General features: G+C 47.5%; 1 protein-coding gene across 1 annotated transcript in view; it reads left to right on the plus strand.

Annotated features, from left to right (window-relative positions):
* The window catches only part of abcc2 (ATP-binding cassette, sub-family C (CFTR/MRP), member 2), a 50401-nt gene that overhangs the window by 1302 nt on the left and 41599 nt on the right, over positions 1–7500 (plus strand). The window lies entirely within an intron of this gene.

The following is a 7500-nucleotide window of genomic DNA, read 5'->3' on the forward strand; positions in this document are numbered from 1 at the left end:
GTGGGGACAAGAGGGGGATTAGACAGAGAGACAAAAACAACAACAGCAAACAACAACAACAACAACAATAGAGCAACATCAGCAAATATGACATGTACAAATATGATGGTAAAAGTAATAGCAAATAAGCAGTTAGCGAAAAATAAAAAATAATACAGAAATGACAATGAGCATTATTACACTACAAATGGATCAATACAAATACCAATAGAAATAGCGCTATTGATAATGAACAATACCAATAATTTACCTTTATTATCAACAATACAGTTGTTTAAATGCAACAATACATATACGTAATGATAACTTGAGATACGAAAGAATGCAGAAAAATGGAGGGGGAGAAAGAGAAGCAACCTACATTAACCTTGTAGATTGTTATAGTCACAATAGGTTAAGCTTTGTCAGTGTGCCATGTGTTACACCCAGTTTACCCTAGGGCAACAACGTTAATATATGTTTGATGAAACGTGATTATGTGCATGAGTGTAAGTATGCATATGTACTTGTATATGTACAGAATGTGTATATGTGTTTGTACAATGAATGTATATGTACAGAATGTGTATATGTGTTTGTACAGTGAATGTATATGTACAGTATGTGTATGTGTATGTTTGTATATTGAATGTGCGTGTGGATGTACGAACATTAGGTAGGTAAATATGTACTGTATTTGTGTATGTATGTGGGAGCGTAGGTACCTATGTACGTATGTGAGCATATGTGAATTTGCATGTACAATACATTCGACTCCCAGAGTGCGTGGGAGCCAGAGCACGGCCCCATCACCCCCGAGAGCCCAACACACAAACAGGAGGCGTGGTGCCCAGGGAACCAGGGACCACCGCCCCCACGCAGCCAAGCCGGCCAGCGACAGGAACCCCAGAGCCCGACCCACCGTACCGCCCACAAGGGCCAGCAGCAGGCCGCAGACAGACGCACCCGGCAGAGGACAGGGCACGAGAAAAGCAGGGGACAGCCAGACCCCAAGCCAGCGAGAGACCACACCCCACACGGGCAGAAAGGCGAGACGCCCCGCCCGAGGGACCCAGAGACTCCCCGCAACCGGACGGGAAGACCGCCCCCGCCCCACCGGCAACCGGGCCCCCACGAGCCCACCCCCCACCCCCGGAGAGCGCGGCGAGGCCAGCTCCCGGCCACACCCACCCAAACCGGCCGCCGCAGGACCACCCAGGCACAGGGCCACGGGAACCACCCACCCCACCCGCAGGGACCCCAACGATGGAGATGGAACAACCAGCAACCGCCCCGCCGAGCTCCCCCCCCCCCCCCCCCCCCTGAGGGAGGGGAAAAATTAAAAAATAATATTAATAAAATATATTAAAAAATAAATAAATAAATTAATTAATTAATTAATTAATTTTAAAAAAAAAAGAATTAAAAGAAGATCACAGACATGCTGACAAACAAGGTCACTACCCCAGCAACTGGCCGACTCGCAGCACCTCGGAATACCTTGCAGCACCAAGCTACCACAATAGACGCAGGGACTAGGCCCAACAGGCCCCAACCAAGACGGGCACCCGGAAGGGATGGACAGCGGGACCCAGGAGCTCCAGACACGCAGTTCGGATGCAGTAGCCTGAGGCGTCGACCCCCGTCTGACAGGCAGGCCCAGAGCGTACCCCCAGAAATATACATACATATATACATACACATACACACATACATGTATACATACCCACACATACACATATATACATATACATACACATATGTACACATACACATATATAAACATACATACATACACACACATATACATACATATACACAGTTCGTCAGCCCCGACAGCCATCACGCGCGCGTGCTGCCACCAGTCACAACATCAGCCACACCCCTGCACCAGACCCAGCAGCCACGGGCGCCCACACCACAAACAAACGGCAGCAGAAACAGCAGCCGCAATAACCCCAGACAGCCAGCACCAGCCAATCAAATCAAAGCGATCAAAAAAAAAACTGCGACCAGCAACCACACGCCACCAGGACCACGGAGACCAGCCGGCGCCAGCCCGCCAGTCAGCCCGAACGCCAACACGCAAACAAGAGACACCAACAACCCCCCCAACCAAAAGGTCCCCCACCCCAACCCAAACCCGCACAAACACACCACCGCCCAAACAACCGAGACACAGCATCCAGACCAGACACGGGGGCTGCGCCGCCACCACACCAAGTCACCAACAGAGACCCCACAGCGCAAGGTCGGGCCACACGGGCACGGACCCCACCCAACAGGAAGTGAGACCCGCGCGACGCCACACACAAATAAATAATAAGATTAAAAAAAATAAAAAAATAAAATAAAATAAAAAATAAAATTTAAAAAATAAAATAAAATAAAAATAAGTAAATAATAAAAATAAAAATAATAAATACATTAAAAAAAAATATATATATATACCGTATTTTCCGCACTATAAGGCGCACCGGATTATTAGCCGCACCTTCAATGAATTACATATTTCATAACTTTGTCCACCAATAAGCCGCCCCGGATTATAAGCCGCGCCTACGCTGCGCTGAAGGGAATGTCAAAAAAACAGTCAGATAGTTCAGTCAAACTTTAATAATATATTGAAAACCAGCGTTCTAACAACTCTGTCCCAAAATGTACGCAAATGTGCAATCACAAACATAGTAAAATTCAAAATGGTGTAGAGCAATAGCAACATAATGTTGCTCGAACGTTAATGTCACAACACACAAAATAAACATAGCGCTCACCTTCTGAAGTTATTCTTCATTCGTAAATCCTTCGAATTCTTCGTCTTCGGTGTCCGAATTGAAAAGTTGCGCAAGCGTGGGATCCAAAATGGCCGGTTCCGTCTCGTCGAAGTCATCGGAGTCAGTGTCGCTGTTGTTGTCCAGTAGTTCTGTGAATCCTGCCTTCCGGAAAGCTCGGACCACAGTTGTGACCGAAATATCTGCCCAGGCATTTACGATCCACTGGCAAATGTTGGCGTATGTCGTCCGGCGCTGTCTGCCCGTCTTAGTGAAGGTGTGTTCGCCTTCGGAGCTGTGTGAAAAAAGCCACCCGGCCTCTTCGCGTAAACTTCCCTTAACCACTCGCTCATCTTTTCTTCATCCATCCATCCCTTCGAGTTAGCTTTTATGATGACGCCGGCTGGAAAGGTCTCTTTTGGCAAGGTCTTCCTTTTGAATATCACCATGGGTGGAAGTTAGCATGGCAAGCTAGAACCACAGTGAAGGATGACTTCTCATTCCCTGTGGTGCGAATATTCACCGTACGTGCTCCCGTTCCACAGTGCGGTTCACAGGAATATCAGTTGCTGTGAAATACGGTAGTAATCCGTGTGCGGATGGAGAGATTGCGTCTTTTTATGAACCGGATCCTTGTCGCTTAGTAGGAGCCATTTTGTGGTCTTTACAGATGTAAACAGGAAATGAAACGTACGGTGATATCCGCGCGTTTTTTCTTCTTCTTCCGGGGGCGGGTGGTTGCTTACAGTAGAAGAAGAAGCGCTTCCTGTTCTATGGGGGCGGGTGCTTTCCTTGGCGGTTGCTTGCGTAGAAGAAGAAGCGCTTCCTGTTCTACCGGGAAAAAAGATGGCGGCTGTTTACCGAAGTTGCGAGATCGAAACTTTATGAAAATGAATCGTAATAAAGCGCACCGGGTTATAAGGCGCACTGTCAGCTTTTGAGAAAATTTGTGGTTTTTAGGTGCGCCTTATAGTGCGGAAAATACGGTAACAATAATAAATGAATAAAAGCCTGGCAGGCCACCAGACCGCAGTCCCCGCCGGCCGACGAGGCAATGAGGGGTGCGCCGAACCCCAAACCCCCCATGCATGTGTACAAGGCCCCCAGAGTGTCTACTGTGTAGTTAAAATTAGGAGGTCAGCCGTTACAGCCGACCTCCAGTCCCTATTGATGTGTGTACTGTAGCGTGAGTGAGATATGTATGCTTGTGGGAACTAATAATGCGATTAAAATTGGGGGACATCAAGGTCATGGTGGGTCCCAACCAAACCAAGCCCCCCAAATCCTAAGTGTCTAATATGCAGCTAAGATTGAGGGATGGACGAGCAGGGGACAAGACAGGAGGACTGGAGCCCCATTGGAGGCATCCTCAACCCCCCGCCATGCCTCCCCGCAGGACAATCCCCAAAGTCCTATATATGTGTGACTGTGTGCGCTATAAGTAGGAGGAGTAGAGGACCCGGACATCCCCCCAGTCCACGCGGCCGACAACCAGGAACTACGGCCAGGAGGCCGCCACCCCCCGCCACAGCCCGTGACCCACACCAGACCACTTTAACGTGACGCCACGCGAGCCCTCCCCCCGCCAAACAAAGCCAGCCCCCGCCCGCCCCAACCCAACCCTGCAGAGCCCATACCGGCAACCAAACGCAGAAAAACCGCACAGCCCCCACGCCCAATGCAAACACCGCATCCCGGCCATCCACACAGCAACGTGCCCATACGAGTCCCGGCCAGGGGAAGGAGCCCCCCAACGGGGGAAGAAGCCAATGCATCCCGTCCGCCTGCCAGCCCCCAAACCAGCCGGCAAGCCAACGCCAGCCAGCCCCACAACCCCACAAGCGCACAGACACCAGCCACAGTCCCCCAACCACTCCAACCCAACACAGCGATGCCAACCGCTGGTATCACCGCAGCAACCATCACCACCACCGCCCGTCCGCAGCGTAAATACCCGCGGCCGCCGAAACCAAAACAAAAAAGCGACCGACCCCGTAAACCACAACAACGCACACCCCCGGCTACCACCGAGGCCACCAACCCACCTACCCCAACTCATCCACAGCCAGGCCAATTGAGCCACCGGACATCCACACCCATGCACACACCTACACATTCATATACACATACATACACACATACATATATGCATATACATATACATACACATACACACATATACACACGCATGCATATACATATAAACATACACATCCACACATATATACACATTAATACACCCACACACATATACATAAGCCCACATATACACAAACACATACATACACAACACACACAAAAAAATTTTTTAAAAAAAATAAATAAATAAAAAAAAATAGAAAGAAAAGAAAAAAAAAGAAAAAGAAAAATAAACCCTTTAAATAAAATTAAATAAATAAAAATAAACAAGAGGCCTGGTCGCCAACAGTGCCCAACGCCACCAAACCCCGCAGCCCCTCCCGCACGTCCAGGCCCCCCCCGCCCACCACCCACCAGGCATCCCATCCGGCAAAAAGCCATAAGGGCCCAGCCCTGCGCCCACAGCCGGCATGCCACGGCACCTCAGCAGACCCGGCGCCGCGATCAGCAATGCACACCGGGGCAGCGACACATACATATGTACCTACATACATACACACAGATTTCACCATACATATATACAAACGTACACACACCCACATACACGCGTACCCATATATAATTTAACAGAATAAGTTAAATATATTAAATAGATTAAAAAAAATAATAATAATAATAATAATAATAATAATATATATATATATATATATATATATACATACACACATACATATATATATATACACATACATACACATACATACATACATACATACATACATACATACATATACATATATACACATACACATACATACATATATACATATATATATATACACATAAAATAAATTAAAATAAATTAATAAAATTAATAAAAAAATAAGGGCAGAGTAAAACACAGGAGGGGGACTCCCGCAGGGCAGTCGGGCAGCACCGCCGGGGCCCCAACAAGGGAGGCAAGCAGTCCCCCCAACCCGGCACCAGGCAGGCCCGCACAGCCGCAGCGCAGGGCGACCCCGGGCAGACCCCGCCCCGCGCCCCAGGGGAAGGAGGAAGCCCACGGACACCCGGAGCCAGAGGGGCACGAGCCGACCCCCGCCCGACAGCGGCAAGACCCCAGCCCCACGGGCGCAATCCCCCGCCCAACCACCCACGGGAGGGACAGCCCCCCCAACCAACCCAAGGCGGCCGCCCACAGCCCCACCCGCACCCCAACACCCGCCCAGGCACCTCCACCCACCCCCAGCCACCAGACCACCCACGGATCGGCCCGCCAGGCCGGAACCAGGAAACACACCCCAGGCCCACCCGACCCCGCGGCACACGGCCCCCCCGGCACCCAGGACCCCCCACCCACGGAGCAAGACCCCCGGGACAGAGCCCCAGCCCCGGCCCCCAAGGGAGTCAGGTCAGAAAATTAATTAGCGGTGCCCAAAGAGATCGGAATTCTGTCAGTTGTTGGTTTGATTCAGCAGACATTCTTTCCATAACTACATAATCTAATAAAATGTTTTTGTAAAGGTTTATACATAAATTATTTTTTGATTTCCAATTTATGAGAATAGTTTTCTTGGCGATGCCTAACGCATTTATAAGGAGGTATGTTTTGTTTATATCAAGATCAGTTGCGGAGAGATCACCCAACAGGCAGAGTGCGGGGGAGATGGGAATAGGAATCTCTAACGCTAATGATAGGTTCTCGCACACTCCAAGCCAAAAGTTACTCACGGGAGCACAGGACCACATTGAATGCAAGTAATTATCTATCTTATTATCTGAGCAGTGTACACAGATGTTAGAGTCAGCTAAACCCATTTTATACATTCTTAGACCGGTGTAATGTATTCTGTAAAGTATTTTGAGCTGAATCAGTCGTACATTTGGATTCTTAATCAAACGAGTAGTATTGAGGCATATTTGTTTCCAGAATTCTGGGTCACAGCTTGTTGATACGTCTGAGTGCCATTTAGAAGTTGGAATACTTATTGTGTTATCTATTTTTGATAAGAGAGCATATAATTTGGATAAAGCTTTGGGGGCAGATGTTTTGAAGAATTTAACGGTCGTAGAATTACTTTCCCATGTTGTTTTGTTGAATCTTGCGCTGATTACAGATTTGATTTGTATATATTCTAGAAATTTATTATGATTGATTGCATATTGTGTTATTAAACTTTTAAAAGAGATAAAACTGTTTGCATTGATGATATCCCCAAGGCATCCAACTCCCTTATCATACCATGTTGGAAAGTTCAATGGCTTCTTGTTTAAAAGAAAATCAGGATTATTCCAAATAGGCGTAAATTGGCATGGAGTGAGCGGGGACCCAGTTATTTTCAAAAACTCCCACCAAGCTGTTAAGGTAGTGCGTATATTAATACTTTTAAAGCAGTTGTGTTTTCGGAGAATTTGGCTAATAAAGGGCAAGTTAGAAATTGGGATCTCCTGGCTAAGTGATTGTTCAATCTCTAACCATAAACTATCTAATAAAGTGGGATTGATCCATTTTGATATATATTGTAGTTTATTTGCAAGGAAATAATAGGAAAAGTTTGGGAGTTCTAGACCCCCATGTTCTTTGGGTTTTTGTAAAGTTTTAAGGCTGATTCGTGCTGGTTTACTCTTCCAAAGAAACTGATTGATGTGTGAGTCTAGTGACTTAAACCAG

The sequence above is a fragment of the Nerophis lumbriciformis genome, linkage group LG02 (assembly GCF_033978685.3).
Source record: "Nerophis lumbriciformis linkage group LG02, RoL_Nlum_v2.1, whole genome shotgun sequence".
NCBI classification, from domain to species: Eukaryota; Metazoa; Chordata; class Actinopteri; order Syngnathiformes; family Syngnathidae; genus Nerophis; species Nerophis lumbriciformis.